This window comes from Ambystoma mexicanum, chromosome 1q (genome assembly GCF_040938575.1).
Source record: "Ambystoma mexicanum isolate Mex_15411 chromosome 1q, UKY_AmexF1_1, whole genome shotgun sequence".
NCBI classification, from domain to species: domain Eukaryota; kingdom Metazoa; phylum Chordata; class Amphibia; order Caudata; family Ambystomatidae; genus Ambystoma; species Ambystoma mexicanum.
This window is the reverse complement of record NC_090922.1, coordinates 917305652-917327783: the sequence shown is the minus strand read 5'-3', so window position 1 is coordinate 917327783 and position 22132 is coordinate 917305652.

Here is a 22132-nt window from a genome sequence, read left to right as displayed (position 1 = left end):
ATTGGCGACGAGGATGGGATGTGGGATGTCAGCACTGTCCCTCTAGTGCCGGTCCCCATCCCTAGCTCCCCGACCAGCAAACTACAGCAGGGTGGCGCCTACCTTCCCAGCAGATCACCCAGCAGATTCCTCCCCTGTTGACACGTCGCTGGAGTGAGGAGCGAAGCTGCTGTCCACCCGAAGAAGCTGCCGTGGGCTGCCAGGTGTCCCGTGGACCTACTCGCGATTCCCAGACACTTTGGAAGGCTAGAAAATGGCGCTGGCAGGTGGAGAGCCCTTTTGGCAGAAAGGTGGCGCCCCTTATAGACGGAGGATACCTTGTGGAGCTGGCGCCGGGAGACCGGGAAGATTCCTGGACTCCTTGGGAACCAGAGAGAGGCGGGGTGGAGTTCCCTATTTCCACCAGTAGTTGCGACGAGTGGCGGAGCGGAGGCCACCGAGTGTCCAGGAGAGGACACGGACTGAGGCCACTGTGCGCACAAGAGAGGAAGCGGATTGGTGTGTTTCTTCGCTCACCCGTTCCCGCTGGTGAGTGCATTCCGCTCTTGCATAGGCGGAGTCTATCGTACGCGCAGAGAAGGGGGGTGAGAGTCCGGATCAGGTGAAGAGCCTCACCTCTCCCCAGCCTCCTTGAACGTCACGTGAAGGGTCACGTGATTGCTGCTGCGCTGAGAGCAGCGCCCCTGCAGACAATACGTAACGCTGCGGGATTGCAGTGTCACGTGACTGCTGCTGCGCTGAGAGCAGCGCCCCTGCAGACAATATGCGACGCTGCGGGATTGCAGTTTGCTGATTCCAAGCCCCGTGAGGCAACAGAGTCTCACAGCTGCCCAGGGCCCTAACGGGAAGGCAGCCTGAACCACAACTTAATTTATATAATTAACGTTCTGTGTGAAACGTTGGAAAAACCAAAGGTGAGAGAAGTGCCTATCTCATTTGGTGTGAAGGGAGAAGTTTGGTGGTCTGATATTGTTTGCATCCCTGGATATTGCACCCAGGCACTCAGGAGATAAGCATAAACTAGCAAACACCAGAAAGCTAGGATGGCTTTGTCAGGTGTACCTGGCCCACAACTGTTCCTGCCCACACCGGGAGCACCTAGGATCAAGTGGGCTCCCTGGAAAAAGGGATTTTTACATTATGTTAAGGCTACGTGTGGGAATGGTATGTCGGTGGAACGCAGGGTTGCCATGCTGATGCACTTTCTTGGATATGAAGGGCAAAGGATTTATGATACTCTTCCCGATGCTTCAGAGTTGGAATTGGAAGACGGAGCGACTGAGTTTGATGTGGCATTGGCTAAATTAGATAACCACTTTGAAGCCAAAATCAGCACTGTTCTTGAGAGATATCATTTTGGTATGAGATACCAACATGAAGGAGAGTCAGTGGAAGATTATGTCACCGCCCTGAGACACTTGTCTTTAAACTGTAAATTTGGTGCAGCGTTGGACGAACACATAAGAGACCAATTCATGCTACATTGCTCAAATGACAAAATTCGTGAAGAAGTGTGGCTCAAAGATGATCCCAGTTTAGAGGAAGTAATTGTAATGGCCAAAAGAATTGAACATACTTTGCAGTGTGTAGCTAAGTTATCTGTAAATGTACCTAAGGTTGCTCAAGGTGCAGAAGTTCTGAGAGTGAATGATAAGAAAAAAGATGTTATGAGGGAGAAAAAGAAAAATAAAGTCAGATCATCTAAGCAGTATGGGCAAAACAAAGGGCGTGTGAGTGATCTGGGAAATAAACGGTCTCAGAAAGATAGTATGCAAGGAGGCATTCAAGGAGGAATTAAGAAAGATGACAGACTGTGTTACCGGTGCGGGAGTGCGCACCATTTCTCCACTTCCCCCATATGCCCTGGGAGAAGGAACAATTGTAGCATTTGAGGTGGGGGCATTTTGAAAACTGCTGCAAAAACTATTGCATAGGTGGTGGGGAAGGCATAATGTTGATTGATGAGAATGATGCAAATTCGTCGGAAGAAGGTGATACCTCAGAGAATGAGATTGTTACAGTGAATATGGTTCATTGTTCAGATCATGATGTTTGTGAACATCCATCAGCATGGGTTGAGGTAAATGGTCATCAGGTGAACATGTGTGCTGATTCCTGCTCTAAAATCCCCCTGATGTCCAGGATGGTTTATGAAAATATAGTTGGAGGATCTATGGGGGATTTGAGTCCCTCAGATAAAAGTCCTGGGGGATATAATGGAAGTAGAATTGAAATCCTAGGTTGCTGCAAAGCACAATTTAAATTCAAGGGCAGAATGACCTATGGAAAGATTTATGTTACTGAAATGGGTGAGACTCTGCTCGGGTGGAGGGAGCAGAGGGGGTTGAGTATCAAACTCCATCCCAACAGCAAGAAACAAGTTCTTAATATGTCCAACATTGACAAAATTGCCAACAAGGGGCAAGATATCATTGACAAATACCCTGAAGTCTTTGGTAAGGGAGTGGGTTGTCTCAAAGGCATGATACATAAGATAGTGGTGAAAGAGGGTAGTGTACCGGTAGCTGCTAAGCTTAGGCCTTTGCCATTATCTATGCGTGCTGCTGTGCATGAAGAACTGAAGAAATTAGAAAAAGAGGGAATAATAGAACCTGCCAAAGCTGTTGAATGGATATCTCCAGTGGTGGTAGTGAAAAAAGCCAATGGAGATTTGAGAGTTTGTGTAGATTTAAGAGAACTTAATCGTTGTGTGGTCGCTGACCGACATCCGCTTCCCAATATGGGAGAGCTCTTGAGTCGCATAGGGAATGCAAAATTCTTTGCCAAATTAGATATGGCGATTGCGGACCACCAGATAAATTTGGATGTGGAGTCTAGAAAGCTCACTGCTTTTATTACTTATGAGGGAGTGTACCAATTTCGCTGCATGCCCTTTGGGTTAATCTCTGCATCCTCAGTGTTCCAAAAGGTAATGGATAAGTTGTTAAAAGATGTAAATGGAGTGTGGTGTTTTCAGGATGATGTCCTGATTTGTGGACAGAGCGAGGAGGAATTGAAAAAGAGAGTAGAAAGTGTTTTGGAGGTCTTTAGAGCGAGAGGTGTAACATTGAGAGGAGAAAAATGCGTTTATTATACCCATGTGGTAGAGTACCTAGGGCATGAGATTTCAGAGGAAGGTCTGAGGCCGAAAAGAGATCTTGTGGATGGTATTGTGAAAATGCAATCACCCAAGAATAAAGCGGAATTAAGATTGTTCCTGGGAACAATTGAATTTTACCATAGTTTTGTGGAAAATTGAGCAGATTGTGTAACTGCCTTGAGGGCTATTTTGAAGAAGGGAGCGGAGTTTTTGTGGAGCGAGGAATGTGAGCGTGAATTCAATGTTATTAAACAAAAGATCGACATGGCAAAGCCTTTGGGCATGTATGACACTAGAAGGAGAACAATTTTAGCTGTAGATGCCAGTGATACTGGCATAGGAGTGGTAATGTCACAAGTGGTAGCAGATGGAGGTGAAGAAATTGTATTACATGCCTCCCGCTTGTTGAAAGGTGCAGAACTTAATTACTTTGTCTAGGAGAAAGAAGCCCTGGCATGTCATTGGGGCATAGAAAAACTTAAACTTTGTGTGGGGACAAGAATTTACCCTAAGGACTGATCATAAACCATTGAAAACCATATTTGAAACAAAGGGCCTAGATAAGGTGTCAAGGAGAGTTGCCTGTTGGGTGACTAGGCTGCAATGTCACAAATTTGTGATAGAAGTTATTTCAGGCAAAAACAATGTACAGGCTGATCATGTGTCCAGAGTGAGATCTGAAGAGAGTAATGAAGAGGAGAGAGTAAAATGTGTTGAGATGGATAATTTGGTTTTTGCGACTGTAGAGGGAATCATACAAAAGGATGAATGGGCACGGATACTGGAGTCGGACGAGATGTGGAAAAGGATTGTGAGTTTTGTCAAGGTGGAGTGGCCGGAAAAAAGACTGTTGTCTGGTGAGGAAAGAGCCTTATGCGAAGTAAGGTATGAGCTGTCAGTGAAGGAGGGTCTGGTCTATCGGTGGGATAAATTAATTGTTCCACATTGTCTGAGGGAAAGATTAGTAAAAACTGCACATCAAGGACATATAGGTGTGTACAAGACTAAAGAAATAATCAAAGCTGATTACTGGTGGCCTGGTTTGGAGCGCGATATTGAGAAAATGGTGGGAGGCTGCGCTGATTGTATCAAGTCAGGGAAGAATCTGATGGCTGTATCACAGCCGATGAGAAAGGTTCAAGCTCCAAGGGGAGTATGGCAAGATGTTGCGATTGATATTCTGGGACCAGTTGATATGGGAATGGGGCGAGGAAGATTTATCCTGGCTTTAGTAGATACATTCTCTAGATGGACAGAATTCATAATACTGAGAGATGTTACATGTCAGCATGTTGTGGAGTTTTTGTCTGGGATATTTGAGGGAGAAGGATTGCCCAGGAGTGTACTCACAGATAATCGCCCACAATTTGCCGGGAAATTGTTTGAAGACTATTTGGCAAAGTGTAGTATAAAGCACAAAAGGTCTGCTCTAAATTATTCACAGGTAAACGGTATGATTGAAAGGGGAAACCGATCCATAATGGAGGCTATCAGAGGGGCAAATGCTTGTGGCCTTGATAAGAAAGGGGCTGCGAAGGAACGATTATACGCTTTGCGAATGGCGCCATGTATCGAAACTGGCGTTAGCCCCTTTGAACTTATGAGAGGTCGCAAGGGCAACACATTGTTGTCACCTGCCTGGTTAGGGAGGGCGAGAGATTCTGATGTTGTTGTGGATGATGTAAGAAAGAGGATGAATGACTGGAAGGATAAGTGGGTGAGAAGAGTGAACGAAAAATTCCCAAGAAAAAGAACAATGGTTGAAGTGGGAGATCTGGTTAGGATAAGGAGAGCTGTGATACCCAAAAAGGGGGATCCGGTATGCTCAGATCCTGTAAGGGTCACTCATGTCTTTGAAAATGCTGTGAGATTGGAGAGTGGGCAGGTGTGGAACATGTCCAGAGTAGCAAAACTGAAGAAGTAAAAAGTATATATATGTACTGTGTTGTTATGTTGCATATTCGCATAATCACTAGAAATGTTTTTGTAAATGTTTAAAGGTTATGCAGTGTATAGTTTTTTTTTTATTAAGGGAGGGGGTGTGTTATGTGAATGCCTAATGCATGTACAGTGTTACCTGCTATTCATTGTGGAATGTTATGCTCTAGGCTCCTGGGTCTATGAGGTCCTAGCATTCCTATATTAGAACATTGATGTTGTTGTTGCTCAAAGTTTATCAGTTGGCTGGAGCTGCTGTAGAGAATGGGGGTCTTAAATATGTGTCTTGATTAATACCAATAAATCAACCAATGAGCCCTGCTGGTGTGGTTATTGGCTCAACACTTAGGACCTACCCACAGACATTCACCCACCAGCCGATTGCTGGCGGAGCACTTTGCAAGAGAAAACCATATCCAAGACTCCAGACTCCAGAAATTTGAAAGCAGAAAAGCCTACCTCCAAAGCTGAACCATTCTAAGCTTGGCCTTTTAAAATTTAAAATCCTGAAACCAGATTTGACCCCAGACCTCTAAGGGGAGCAAAAGAACAGCCTGGCTGTGCTGTTGCTACTTTCTTGCTAAAAATTATTGTCAGAATCCAGAGATCCAACCCAGTAGAGCAGAGCTGTGACCAGATAGCTGCGAACCAGAAACAACCCGTCAGATCCAGTCCAATCCTGCCATGCAGTTTCCAGAGTGCCTTGCTGATTGCAGAACCAGAGCGCCTTGAGTCCAGTCTGGTGTGCTAGCTGAATTCCTGTCCCGATCCCTGACGGGTCCATTTGAAACATTGGTAGTGAGTATCCATAGCATAGGATTGTTGCTAGCATATATATTATCCATAAGTAATCCTATCCAAACCCATTCTCTTATATCCAGAACTGCCTGCATTGTTAACATCTTTCTGTCATCCCTATAGTCCTTTTGTAATAGTAGTGTTAAAATCATCTTTGCACTCATATATTTTCTGAAGAAAGGCAAGCGTCTCGGCAGGCTAAACCAACCACTGATATCCTGGGCTGGTGGCTGTGCTGTCGTGTAGTTGGCATCTTCATAGTCTCCCTAGTGTAAAGAAATCTTGTTTGTTAATTTTAAAAAGCGCATATATATTTTGCTATTTGACTCTTTCTAAAAAACGACCTCTACGAAATCCTTCATAACTTCTTCACCGTGTATGCTAGAAATGGAATTTAAGTGTCTACCTGAAGCTAACATCCTTATAGTTTTTCCGCAGTCGCCCTTACTGCGCGTGGAAAAGTTTTCCGCAAATTTTTCGTTTGGCTCGAATCCATCACGTGTGAAATAGCTGTTCATTGCATCCGAATTAAGTTGTCAACTTGCTAGTTATTCAATTATCATTGCTAGTGTTTGTCTGAAACTATACAAAGCGGCTCGCACTAGTATTGAACCTATTTTAGTGAATTAAATCCATTTTCAGTGTTTTTACCATTCATGCAAAGCCGACGTTTTAACAAGTTTGCAATCATTCCATTTTTTCCTCTGTTTTTGCTGGGGGGACATTGGGATTGATACTATTTTGTTGAATTCTGTATTCCCGAAACCTGTTTTCTCTCCTTCCATCTCTTTATATTGCATATTGAGGGGATTGGGTAATGTGCAGGGGGAAAGAGTAATCACATTGCATTTTGATTGAACCCACACAAAGTATTATTCTATGCTGCATTATTTTTCATATCATTACTCCGTGTGATTAAAGAGATTTATTGCAACATCACCCCATTGGTGATCATTATATAACCATTAAAATAGTGTGATATATATATTGTGCAAATCCATAAAATAAATATTTTTAACTTTGCAAAACAGCCTGACCGGGGGGAATTCAAAGAGAGGGGCATGATATAAGGTTACATCATTCAGAAATAAAAGAACTTATAGACATAAATAAATAATTAAGGGCTCCAGCTGTACATCACACGCTAGTCATTGACCTAGGTGGAGCACCGGGTTGAAATCACTTACAAGATTCGGGGCTCGTCCGGGATGTCTGAATTAGACATACCACTTGTGACAGCTTAATACAGTGTGCTAACTGACGGGGTACATAAACCCTGATGGGCTACCATACTGTGTTACACTGTGAAAAGCACCCCTCAATAGGAACGCTCTAAGGAATTGGTCTGTTTTGCAAAAATAAAATAAACTCCTGTAAGTCAGAAAGGAAATTAATATTTCCAGAATGGCGACCTTGGTAGAAATCCATATGGCTAAAGAACACTACTGCATACATTATTTGTAAGGGGTGAATGGACAGAGCAAGATCAGAATGTGCGGTTGCAGACAATCACAGAACAGATCACTGCAACAGGGTTAGACATATGGCAAGATCAGGGTCCATTACATGTGGCCCTGAGTGAACTGTATATGGCCCCTAAGGTAAAGGAAGAGCAAAGCAAGATTGACAAAATAACGGCATATCTGGACCTCCATATAGGAGCAATACAGGACAAATACGCTGATGGCCAAGATCTGGCAAACAAGCAACTGCAAGTATTAGAAAAAGCCCAAACTGATCTGGACTCTGCAGAGTAGAGGCTACAGAGGAGCCAGGAATCAGAAAATGAAAGTAGGCAGTACCTAACCAAAATAAAAGAAGACATAGGTATCCTGCAGTAGGAGAAGGTAGAACAGGATACCAAAATGTGGGCCTTGCAGAAGGAGTACCAAGAAAGTTTGGACTCTCTACTGCAGTGCCAGAGAAAGCTGGAACAGCAAATACATTTGAACAGGGCATGCACAGTGCAGGTAGTCACCCTGCAAAGCTGCCTAGACAAAGAAAAAGAAGAGAATAATAAACTAATTCTGAAAGACCTGGACACCCAGGTAGAATTTGATGAAGAGCGCCAGAAAGCTGGTGTGCTCCAAAGACAGAGGGATGACCTGGCTGCACAGAGGCATATTCTTGCTCAGGAAAAGGACACCTTAGACCAGGAAGTCTGTTATTTAAAAGAGAAGATAGAAGAAAATCACCTGGCCCGTCAGGGACTGGGTGATCTCCAAAAAGACCATGTAACATTGTTAGAGCACACCAGGAGGGTGGAAGATGCTCTAGCAAGGAAGCACCAGGCCATTATGGACAGGACTCAGGAGGTAACCCTCCTGCAGCAAAAACTGGCCCAGTATTCTAAAACGACACAGGAAGCACAGAGAGACAATGAGGCTCTCTGTGAGACAAATGACAGGCTCCACAGACAGGTAGCTATGCAAGAGCAATTGATAGAAACTAGCAAGGCCTTGATAGAGGAACAGAAAGCTCAGGTTCTTGCATGGCAACAGGGAGCAGGGGGCTGAGAGAGATGAGGTTTGCTGGGAAAGGGAAATACCTGAGCATAACCTCAGGAACCTTAGTACCAGAGGCCTTCATCTCTTCCAATCTCTGGACTCGGCCACCCCCATGTCCACTGGCGCACATGAGCCAAGGGCCACAGGGATGGCAGACTTCCATCCAATGAGGAATATGGGGCTCATAGACCAGCACCTCCCAGGAATGGATGGGCAGGCATCTGGGTATGGGTTCCCGAGTATTGTAAAATTTAGTGGGGAACTCCATGAGAGTAGGCCCACTAAGGGAGTCCTGGAAACCTCTGCCCAGCTAGGACAATGGGGGGGTACTCATCAATTCCTGGGAGCAAGGAGAAATCAGAAGACTCCTCTGAGCGCCCCAGGACACAATAAACTAGGTCCCCACATTCTGCCAGCCATTCCCAGGCCCGCAGAATCTGGGAGAGCCTAGAAGACCAGGCGGGCACCTCTGGTAGCAGTGCTTCTGAGTCAGAGGAGGAGTGGACCAGGGTCACCCGTACCAAAAAAGCAAACAAGGTAAAAAGGGCCTTGCTCAAGGATCCCCTAAAACAAATCAAAGTGATAAGGAGCGTCATCACGCCCTATCATAAGAATGCAAAATATTCAGTTTGGGAGCACTTAAAGCTCTTTGAACAGATTGTGTGAAGGAAAAATCAGCCTAAAGAACAGTGTTGGCACCCCAAATAAGAGAAATCTGGAGAGCTCAAATTTGCTAGGGCAGAGATGCTGCAACACAGGGATGCCACAGAGGCTGAGCTGGGCTTGACACAAACTGGAGAACAAAAATCCCTGCTGTAGCGCTTCTCTGTTTCACAAAGAAATAGCAAGAAAATGAGTTTGAAATCGTGTGAAAAAGAACAAGGTTTAATTCTTGGAAAATTGCAAACGTATATAAATCAAGAGCCTGGTTAATCCACCTCTAAGTAAAGCAAAAGATGTTAGAGTCACAAATTAAAGTTGGCTTGGTATCAAATGTTTAAATGCAGTCCAAGTATTTAAGCCCCCTAGCCGACCGATAAAATGAAAACAGGGGGTCAACCATGTGAGTTTAAACGGCACATGCCACATGGTTGAACAAAAATCTGACCAAGTAGAATTTCACTTCCAGAACAATCAAATCCCAGATGTGACAGTAATAGCAGGAGGACAACAAACTGGCGATGGGGGTTAACTCTCTATTTCTGAAAATCATCCTTCCTTTCAGTCTAAGGTGGCATTCCACACTGGAAGGAAACACTCTGAAATTCTTTACTAAGTCACAATCAGAAAATCCCACTCCGATAGTCCTGAAAAATGAAAAATCATCTCAGAGCCTGGCTGACATTCAGCAAATTGGAGAGCAGTTGTTCATCCCTATTCAGTTAAATGAAGGGAAGGACTCTGTTCTCTCCCGAGTGTGTGTGAACAACGGTAAGAGCTTCATCAGCGAAGCCATGTTCCGCAATCTCCCAAAAAGATCCAGCCATTCCCCCATTTAAACTGATAGACAAATGGGAAATGGATCTGGAAATACCCAATTCCAAACATCTCCTGCCAAGCAGGTGTATGCTCAAAATATCCATAGGCAACAAGAGCATAGTCCATAATTGTTGGGTCGTGCGAGATGTCATGCTGCATTTTACTTAGGCAGTGACATTCTCAATTGCTTTGCCATTAGTTTGGATCTAATAAACTTCAAAGCCTGGTCCCGATTAGCGGATAATCCGATGGGCTTTGATGACCCAGAGAAAACATTTAGGTCAGCTCAACTGCTGCCTTATGCAGTTGAAATTCAGATTGGAGACGAAGTCACCATCCCAGAAAGGACCCGACAATTCTCACTGGAAGTGAAAGTGAAAAGAGGACAGACATTGAAAAACCCTGATAAAAACCCTGATGCCTATATTCATCTAAATGCTTCTGTCCCACTGCAAGGGATGGGGGTAAACCCAACACCATTAGTCAACATAGAACATGACACCATTCCAACAGAAGTGGATAACAGTGACTTAGAGAGTATCACTCTACCCGCAGGCACCATTATTGGAATGGTGGTTGATGACCGACATTTTTCCATAGATTTAGGCAATGAACTGTTAGGACCAATCCCCAAGGACTTTTTTGACAGTGATAGTGATGACAACACAACACCAGACAGGATCTTTACACAGCTTGGGGGGAATTTCCTGGTGTACACTTCCTGCACTTATGGCAATGAAGATGTGACCTGTGACTTCAGGAGGGATGAGGTGATTTTCCAAGTCCGCGAGGACTGCCTTCCCCACCTGAAGCCAACAGTCTAAATCAGCACTTTAACGAGGGACTTCTCCACCCAGCTGGAGGAGGCCGCTGAGATAGCAAAACCGGAAGTCTTTCCAGGCTTCATGCAGATGATTGAAGAGAGAGTCAACCTAGCTGATGCCTGTGAGACTCTGGGGCAGAAGCAAAAATTGAAACAAGTTTTCTTGAATTTTCAAGATCTCTTTGCGGTGGTCTCATTATGACTGTGGTCGCACCGACATCCAGACAACAACAATTCCCACAGACCCTGGCATGACTCCAGTGTTTGTGAAGATATATCGCTTGCCTCTCGCAATCAATGGAGTTCCTGACTGAAATAATTAAGAACCTTGAGTCCCTTGGGATATACATGTCCAGTCCACAGCACCTTCAATAATCCGCTGCTGGGGATTTTGAAGCCAAACGGCCAGTGGAGACTCTGCGCCGACCTTAGGGAGTTCAACAAACGGGTCCATACTTCCCGATGGCCTCTTCCCTACATCGCACGGGTGAACACACTTGCACGGCAAGGTAATTATAGTTTGGTTGAAAGGTATAAAGAATTAGTTTTACTATAAAAATGTTTTAGGTGCGTGGGAGAAAAAACACAGCCTTGGTATCTAGGCTGGATATATACAAAGAACAAAAGGAATCAAAATTGTGGATAACTGCATCCCCTGCACACTTTCTAAAAGGCCAAATAAGCCGAAAGGGAGTAAGGATAATTAAGCAAAAGTATGCACAAGTTAGTGAGACTTTGAAACCTACATACAGGTGGTTTCCATTATTGTCATAGATAAATTCAATTTATACATTTGTGTTAAAAGAAACAATTTTTTCACACACTCAAATATTCAAGTCAGAGTTTTCAAATACGAAGAATCATACACAAGAATTGGGACCTGATTAAATCAGATAGTACTCTGCCAAGACCTGTTCCCTGATCCGCCAATGATGACTTACAAAAGGGTAAGGAACGTCAGAGACGAACTGATAAAAACAGAAAAACCTAAACCATCAGTTCAGATGACCCTCAGTAAACCAAAAGCATGAACCTTCGCTTGTTTACACTGTCAACTGTGTAATAATTTGATATAAATTGACCACATTAGACATCCACATACTGGCAAGAAGATCATGCTAAAAATCTTAGCAAAATACGACTCAAAGAATGTCATACGCTGCCCTTGTGGCAAATACTACGTTGGCAGGATCAACAGAAAAGCCAAGGACAGGTGGACGAAACACAAATCCTGTATCAGGACACAAAACTGCAAATCCCCAGTCTACAGACATTTTCGCGATATGAAACACAATGTATCACAAATGAGACTTGTGATATTGGAAGTCCTACGTCCACTAAGCACAGGAGGTAATTTACCCAAACTGCTGGCCCAAAGGGAACTCTTTTGGATTAATAAACTGGATGCCATGACCCCATTAGTGATTAATGAGGACTACTATTTGGGTCCCTTTTCATAAAATTTGCTTTGCAGAATTGGTCCGAACAGGCACATATGGTAATTAATAAGAGTAGGCTACACATACAGATGAGTTGCCTGGGATTGCCTTAGACCACCATAGATTGCCTGAGTTTACTTGTGTACTTTGCATTGTCATGTATTTTAATGTTGCAGCTTTCTGAGCATTACTCTATTTATTTGCATTACCTGTCTGAGAACTAGAATGTACACCCAGGCCTGTCTGGGGATACAATTGTATATCTCTTGTATCTTGTCTCCTCAATATCTAGACATCATTTAGTGACCTGGTTTTTCTTACAAGCCGAATATGTTAAACACATTTCTTAGAATGTATGTATTGTGTTATCTGAGTACCAAAGTTTGAAGAATGTCCATTCTCACTTTCGGGATGGGTCTGCTATACATTCAATTTTTTTAAATGCTATCTGCGAACCCCTTCAGGTTAAAACATCGATTTGTGGCCATTTTACTGCTCACCGCACTAAACCCCCCCCCTTTTTTTTTGCCATTCGACATTTGTACTATTCCAATTTCACCTTCTGCAGCACGGCACTGAGAGGCAGCGGCACTCAATATGTTTACTATTAGTTCCTCTTACATGGCCATCTCTTTAAATGTATCTGTTTTAGATACTGAAAGGCAGCACCACATAATACGTACACCATTAGTCTTGACTTACGTCATTGCCATGACCTATTCCAAGTACACGTCACATATTTTACCTGTTACATTTGCCTTATGAGCAACATCAATAATCCTTACATTAATATTTTCCTTTTACACAAGTAATTCACATATATTTTTCTCTCACACGTCATGTTCTGTTTACATCTACGGCGTATGCGCAAGTGACGTAATGGATGTTGTTGCACATCCGGCATGCGCGGATGACGTCATGCCTTCAAAACACACATAAATACCGCCATGATGAGGTGAGGACATTCAGTAGTGGCTCCCGACCGCATTTAGATGGACTTTAATGGCCGGACGTTCTATCTCAAAGTAAGTACCATTAGTTTAGGCAATATATACCAGGCTTCATTAGTCGGTTTCCTTTCTACATACCTGGTCACTCATTTCTTTCAGATTGATTGACCACTAACTCGCTAAAGATACAACGCGAGGCAACCGCGATCCCTCTTGCTGCTTCCTTACTTACCAGTACAACTGTAGACAATCCAGTATAACCATAGATCTACTTTCTACAGCACCTCACCCCTACAATTCTGTGGTTTGGGTAAGTCCTATTTTTAATTTTACTCACCTATGACACTAGATTTATCCATCAGCACACCTTTTATGGTTTTGGATATTAGTATTTTCCAATCTTCTTGACTTTAGGCACAACTGGTACCAGTTTCTATCTAAATTTTGATGTTCATGACTTGGCAGACTTTCCCATGAATACATCTATAAGTTTAGGTAAGATCCTAACCCGTATTGAGCAATCTATATATACATACATTCCTTATTAATGTGATAGTCCGACTATGTCATTGTCAAAAATTATGAAATTCCAATATTTTGATCGTATTGTTATGTAAATAGAATTGAGTGGAGTCCTGACCAATCTGAGCTTTACCAATCTTGAGTCCTCTCTGGTTCTAATGTATACATATGACAGGATGTCATAAAGAATCTGTCACCTTTGCCAAATGATTAAGTTGTTATAATTTGAATATCTTTCACTTAAAATGTAAATCTAAATGACGAATTGAATTTTCTTTTTTGTAGATAATATTTGTTGAATATGCTGCCCCGATGAAGAGTGTATCTAACTCGAAACACATTGGGCCAACAAAGAAACAAATACAAAGAAAACATTGTTTCTTTTAACACAAATGTAACATTGAATTCATTCATGACAATAATGGAAACCACCTCTATATGGGTTTCAAAGTCTCAATAACTTGTGCATACTTTTGCGTAATTATCCTTACTACCATTAGGCTTATTTGGCCTTTTAGAAAGTGTGCAGGGGACGCAGTTATAATTTGGATTCCTTTTTTTCTCTTCCCTACATCGACCAAGGGCTGGCCCAGATCCAGGGGTCACAGGTATTCACTGCAATAGACCTGACCAATGGGTACTGGACTGTACCTGTCTGTAGGGAGGACCAATACAAGCTGGCCTTTACCTTCGGGGGCAGCAGTACACATGGACCCGGACTCCCTTCGGATAGATCAACTCCGGCAATTAATTCAACATCTTTCTACACAAGGCCATGCCCGACCTGGGTGAAAGGGGTAACCTGCCTATGTAGATGATGTTCTCATCAAAAGCTCAGCTGTGAAGGAACACAGAGCAGAGATCCGTTATGTTCTGACACAGTTGAGGGCTGCCAGAGCAAAACTCTCCTTTCAAAAGGCACAGTGGTGTAGACCTGTGTCAAATTCTTGGAGCATGAGATTGCTCCTCGGGGTCTCTGTCTCCAGGAAAAGAAAGTGGAAGCACTCCAGAAATTAAAAGACCCCACAACTCTGTGGGAACTAAGGAGCCTCCTTGGACTGACTAAATACAGTAGAAAGTTCATTGAGGACTATGCAGAGATCACAAGACCCCTGATCCATCTTTTGAAGGGGGGTCAAGTGGGAGTGGGGTCCAGAACAAGCCGAGGCAGTAAGACAACTCAAAAGAAGCCTCTCACAAGCGCCTTGCCTAGCTTGGCCTGTCAAAAACACAGAGTTCTTCTTGGAGACAAGGTTCTCAAATACATGCTTGACTGCAGTATTATATCAAAAGCATGACAAGGTCAATAAAGTAATCTCCTATGCGAGTCAAACTTTATCCTCTGTGGAGGAAAAATTCAACGATTGTGAGAAGGTACCTGGCAGCAGTGTGGGCATTGAAGAATTACTCCCGTTTATCCAGGGGGAACACATCATAGTGGATACTCCACACCAGCCTCTGCAATATCTTCAAAGTGACAGAATCCGGGCCGGAAATGTGAGTAATTCCCGAATTACTTCCTGGATTCTGTAAATGCAAGGCTTTCCTGTGGAGGTTAGATATGGCCAAAACAAGAAGAGTCCCCTCGCGCAAGGTCTGGCTGACTTGCATGATTGTGCCAGATAAAACTGTCTCGAGGATGAAAGTCTTAAAATCAAGGACAACATGGAGGCATGCCTTAATTCCCCACACAAAGTCTTTGAAGAAGACCAGTGTGAGGGAATGCTCACTGTTTGTGGATGGATGCTCTTACCATGCTGACAACGGGGAAAAAGAACTTTTGGCCAGTGTAGGGAATGCATGGGTGAATGATGCCCCTGAACCCTCTGCTGGGTAAACGATTGGTCCCCGAAGTAGTCAAGTGGCAGAGCTGATGGCTGTGCATCAAGCCATCCTCACTGCTGTCCAACACCAACTCCACAAATTGGTCATAATCACATATTCAGATTATGTACGGAACGGGTTCATGGAGCACCTGGTTAACTGAAAAAACAGAGGCACGCTATGTGCTAATAACAAACCATTGAAACATGAGAAATGAATCCAAAATTTTGATCTGGTCACCTCGAATGGGATGACGATCTACTGGAAAAAGATCAAGGGTCATTCTAAAATAGAGGGACCAGACAAAACTGGAAATGACCTAGCGGATCAGCTGGCCAAAACTGGAGCCATCCAAGGGGATCTACTTGAAATAGAGTCCCTGTTGGGGGAAATCCGGGTCACTGCTATCACTAGGTCCGAGACCAATGCTCACAATGAACTCTCAACTGCACAATGGAGTAAGGAGACCCCAGATGCTGATTTGATTACGGCTCAAAAAGCGGATCCAATAATTGGTAAGTTTTATCAACACATTGAGGACCCTGAGAACTTTCCCCTGACGGATACCGATTACATAGGGAAAGAGGACCTCATAGTGTTGATGAAATGTCCAAAAATGTTGTGAATCCAAGACGGTTTGTTGGTAAGGAGATCCCTAGCTGGCCATGATCAGTGGGTGGTCCCTACCTCATTCCAAAGCCTGATGTTAAGTCACGCCCATGATGCGGCCACAGCGGTCATAGGGGGTTTCATACAACACTTGAAATCTTAAGAGAGTTTGCATACTGGCAACACATGGGGCAGGACCTCGACCAATACTTGAATGGGGGTCTTGTGTGTGTACAATTTCAGCCAACATCCCTCACACACCGTACGCCTCTCCAAAAGAGGGGGATGACACTGCCATGGTCAGATTTACAAGTCGATTTTATCGGGCCCGTGATTCGCTCCTCTAGGGGGAACAAGTACATGTTGACAGTAACATGCTTGTTTACTAAATGGGTGAAATGTCTCCCGGCCCCAAATTGTAAGGCAGAAACAGCAGCAGTCCTGATGATCAACCACATCTTCTCGCGTTTTAGACTAGCCCAAAGGATCGAGTCAGACCGAGGAAGCCACTTCACTAGCGAAGTAATGACAAAGATGTGGGAGATACTTGGGGTCAAAAGGAAATTACACATTGCCTACCGGCTAGCCTCTAGTGGTGTAGTGGAGAGATACAACAAGACAATTGTGAGCATATTAAAAAAGTTTGTGGCAGATTCTTGGCCAAGTTGGGATATTTGATTACCTCTTGTCCTGATGGCTATCAGATCTCCCCCTTCATCTGCAACTAAAATGTCACCATTTGAGCTGATGACTGGACGCAGGATGGTGCTTCCTCAGCATCTGCTCTGCAGAACCCAAGAGCAGATATTGATCAATGCCTTCACAACTCATGAGTATGTTGAAAATCTGAGAAAACACCTTCAACATGCTTAAGCAAAATCTAGAGAGATCTGCAGACAGCATGAAGACCCACTATGACTTAAAGATGACTAGAAAAGAATACCATGTAGGAGACCGGGTCTACTTATACAATTTCCAGAGGAAACAGCGCAAATGTTTGCCTCGCTAGAGGGGTCCTTTTGAATTTGTAGACAAAATCTCACCAGTCGCCTACAAAATCTGCATCCCCAAAGGTAGTTTGGCAGAGGCGGAAGATAAGTGGGTCCATATCAACCAACTGAAGTGTTGCCATCCTGGGCACACTCTGCAGCAACTAGAGGATTCTTCTGGAACCCCAGAGGGGGTCACTCCAGCTCCCTAGAATTCCAACTATAAAAAACTATTCCAGCTATATGATCAATAACTTGCAAATAGAAACATTTTCCTGAATTGTCAAAATGTATGTATCTGCCCCACTACATAAATAGTGGTGGGGAAATGTCTACAAATATGCTTTTGGTTTGTCATCCTAGGATTGGAAACCATGGAGACTAAAACCAAGGAGGACCGCCCAGGGACCGGAAGGAAAGATCCAAGTGGCCCGGGTTATCGCTCATTACTCTCATCAGGAATCAGCGAGGAGAAACGGTTGATCCACCACTGATGTGAGAAGCTGATGAATTTTGACATTTGGACCAGAAGGAAAAGAAACTGATCATCCCAATCTCACAACTTCCCCTTGATGGGCGGTCAAAGCCAAATCGCGAGGGGGGGCTTGTGGGATGTATCGAACCACTAGGCTCTGCCCTGCGACATTACCGTGTGCTGGTGGCACCGGAACCAGCAAAATGGCCGCAAAAAGCCCTATGCACACTAAACCTCTGAAAACTGCGCAGTGAAACCGGAAAAGATGGCTGCCATTCTACTTTGCCTGTGTCAGGGGTGGAACAGGAGACCACATTGCTGAAACCTGTCATTGGGGTGCCCAGAGAGTGAAAATGGAAACTACATGAAAGGCAGTGCTTCATTGCAAGGAAATCCATTTTTCCTTGGCATCAGAAAATATCCAACATCCTTGCTGGGTGTTACCCGTCACCTTATTCAAAGAATCCACATAAGCACAGAATGTCAGGAAAAGCAGATTCCATCACAAGAATATCCACATTAAAAAGTGTGCTTGTCTGTAAAAATCTGTCAGAATATGGGCGCATTACCGCCAGCCGCCTGCATGACAGCTGTCAATTAAACACATTGGAAGCTTAAACTTGTGCAGAAAATCAAATGGTTGAAATTAAGTGACTTGCCATCAAAGCAATATAGGTTGCAACTATTTAATCTCTATGTTTAAAAAGAGATCTGTTTGCCTATTTTGAAAATGTACGTTTATTTTATCAAAGACAATTTTAAACAAATTGAGTTTTAAATTAACCTCTGATGCCAGCCACAGAACCTCAAAGCAAATTCCACAGCGTGGCCCAAACAAAAGACACCTTCCTTCTGCTCTCTGCCCCAGGAACTCCCATTCAGTTGTTAATGGAGAGAGGAGGAGATTTTGGCCTGTTGCACCGGGGAGAGACAAAGGGCTTCCTGGATTGAAAAATATATGCAGATGCAAGTGTCAACAGAAACTCCTGCCAGAGGAAAGAGGCGGGGATTGCTATTGACCCACCAAAACATTGCGGTGGGGAAAAACAGTGTTGTGTATTCTGAGAATACAGAAAAGTATATTTTTGAAAAGGACTGACAGAGGACTGTGCAAAATTGTAAAAATTGTAAAATGACAGTATTGTTAATATGAAAATTCTGGTCACGTTTTAAAACTACTCAGAACTCTGTGCTGTGTTCAGGGACATGACTACAGAATTTGTGGTTTTGAAGCAATTCTGGTAATGCCAGAAACATGAAACTTCACATGATCATGCCCAGATGTGATGCGCACATATGTTTAAAAATGTGGACAAATCTGACATTGGATACCAGACCAAAAGTGCAAAAAATTGCCAAATCTAGACCCAAGCTCTCACCGTGATGGGGCTGGGATGAATACTTGCTCCACCAAATCTATGATATCAATATGCCATTGCAAGAAGTTTGTAAAATTGTAAATATGTCTTGTATGAAAAATAGATTTCATGTGCATAAACCAGGGGGAGGTTCTCCCTGTATCATAAAACACCTCATCATCATGACACTCTGTTTCCTTCTCAAATCAGGGTAAAGGAAATACCATAACCGATAGAATACCTAGGGGTGTGCCTAGTATAATTCAGTATACCCACCCCTTTAGGAAATACATAAGGACCTACAGACTGACATTCACCCACCAACCGATTGCTGGCAGAGCACTTTGCAAGAGAAACCCATATCCAAGAGTCCAGATTCCAGAACTCTGAAAGCAGAAAGGCCCACTTCCAAAGCTGAACCATTCTCAGCTTGGCCTTTTAAAGTCCTGAAACCAATTTAACCCCGGACCTGTAAGGGGAGCAAAAGAACAGCCTGGCCGTGCTGTTGCTGCTTTCTTGCTAAAAATTATTGCCAGAATCCAGAGATCCAACCCAGCAGAGCAGAGCTGTGACCAGATAGCTGCGAACCAGAACCAACCTGTCAGATCCAGTCCAATCCCGCCGTGCAGTGTCCAGAGTGCCTTGCTAATTGCAGAACCAGAGCACCTGGAGTCCAGTCCGGTGTGCTAGCTGAATTCCTGTCCTGAAAGTCTCCCTGACCAGACCCCTGACGGGTCCATTCCAAACGGTGGTAGTGAGTACCCTTAGCATAGTATTGTCGCTAGCATACATATTATCCATAAGTAATCCTATCCAAACCCATTCTCTTTTATCCAGATCTGCATTGTTAAAATCGTTTGTCTTACCTGAACTCTTTCTCTCATCCTTATAGTCCTTTTGTAATAGTAGTGTTAAAATCATCTTTGCGCTAATATATTTTCTGAAGAAAGGTGAGCGTCTCGGCAGGCTAAACCAACCAGTGATATCCTGGGCTGTTGGCTGCGCTGTCGTGTAGTTGGCATCTTCATAGTCTCCCTAGTGTAAAGAAATCTTGTTTGTTAATTTTAAAAAGCTCATTTTTATTTTGCTATTTGACTCTTTCTAAAAAATGACCTCTACAAAAACCTTCATAACTTCTTCACCGTGTATGCTAGAAACGGAATTTAATTGTCTCCTTGAAGCTAACATCCTTATAGTTTTTCCGCAGTTGCCCTTACCGCACGTGGGAAAGTTAATGCAAATTTTTCATTTGGCTCAAATCCATCACGTGTTTAATAGCTGTTCATTGCATCCGACCTCAGAATTATGTTGTCAACTTGCTAGGCATTCAATAATCATTGCTAGTGTTTGTCTGAAACTATACAAAGCGGCTCATACTAGTATTGAACCCATTTTAGTGAATTAAATCCATTTTCAGTGTTTTTACCATTCATGCAAAGCCAACTTTAAAACCGTTTTGATAGTTTGCAATCATTCCTGTTTTTCTCTGTGTTTGCTGGGAGGAAATTGGGATTGATACTATTCTGTTGAATTCTGTATTCCTGAAACCTGTTTTCTCTCCTTCCATCTCTTTATATTGCATATTGGGGAATTGGGTAATGTGCAGGGGGAAAGAGTAATCACATTGCATTTTGATTGAACCCATACAAAGTATTATTCTATGCTGCATTATTTTCCCTATCATTACTCTGTGTGATTAAAGAGATTTATTGCAACATCACCCGATTGGTGATCATTGTATAACCATTAAAATAGTGTGATATATATATTGTGCAAATCCATAAAATAAATATTTTTAACTTTGCAAAACAGCTTGCTTCTTGGTTCAGTGTGACCAGGGGAGTGGGGGATTCAAAGAGAGGGGCGTGGTATAAGGGTACATCATTCAGAAATCAAAGAACTTATAGACATAAATACATAATTAAGGGTTCCAGCTGTGCATCACACGGTAGGCATTGACCTAGGTGGAGTGCCGGGTTGAAATCACTTACAGTCTGCTGGCCTGTGACACCGGCCTGTCAGCATTTCCTTTGTGGGTGTGCAAGGAGTTGTGAAATATCTGCTGTGTGATCAGTGCGGATTAAAGTTGTGCATAGGAGGAGCTATATGACCTTGCCCTGACTAAGCAGGGTTCTGTTCCCACATTCCCATCAATACATTGCTCTTCTCAGGTCACCTCACAGAGCTCCACCAGAATTCCTGTTCTGGCCTCGTTGAAGTCCTTCAACTGCATGATGAAGGCTCTAGAAAAAACTACTCGCCATAAGACCATTGCCAGGATGCTAGTATCTCTGATCCACAAATGCATGCATGCAGGTAGTGCGCAAGGGGAAACATCCAAGCACTATGAATTTCATGATCATAATAAATGTGGGGGCGCGCATTATAAGCGTGGAGCCATTTTAAAAGCTTATGATCTTAGATGCAACCTTGGTGCAACAGCGACTTTCGACCTGTGGGGAGGCGAGGAGCCAGGGGAGGTGGTTATGAGGGGGCAGTACTGTAGCAGGGTCCATCTGAAGCAGTAGAAATTGTACATGAAAGGGGTTTAAATGTCGTCGAATCAATATCTTGAAAAATCCCAGATCTTGGATAAATTCTTAAATTGGACTTTCCTGGCAGAGGCGGCATTTCATTTGATGGCAACCAATTCAGCCCATCTACCAAATCGGTTTTCTCACCAAGTTCGCCGCTTGGGGTATTTGAGTTTGAGATATTTTAATGTCTCACCAATTATCTCACATTTACACCTAAACACATTGCATTAAATTTCAAAATGTCTGTCTTTTAAAAAAAAATAACCAAATAAAAAGAACTGAAGCCTTTAACACAGAAATGCTCGCCAGGGAATGCAGGGGCATGAAGTGGAACGAAGCAGACACCCACACACTTACAGTGTGATGAAGGTCACATTTTTTGGAGTTCATTTTACAGTTCAAAGATCAGACACATATACATTTGAAATAATTTTCAGCTGCACGCTGAGCCCCAAGACACTCGCGAAGTCCCCAGGGTCTGCAGAAGCCACTCTGCTGCAGGGGCAACTTCTCCATAGCATTCCACAACCGCTTTTGCCACAGTGACTGTCACACTTTGGAGATTGCATGTGTCGGGATAAGCAGAATCTGTGTGTTGGGTCGGGTGGAGGGACATGACTCCCAGTTCTCTTTGAGCTTACACAGCGTGGGCAGGCAGGCACTGCTGGCTAACGCTCTGCTTGGCACATACTGCTGCTGCAAAGTAGGGCCTTCCCATACCTACAAGATGGTGCCTATTGGTAATGCTATGAGCTGCCACAAAATAGGGTTTCAGAAAGAGTAT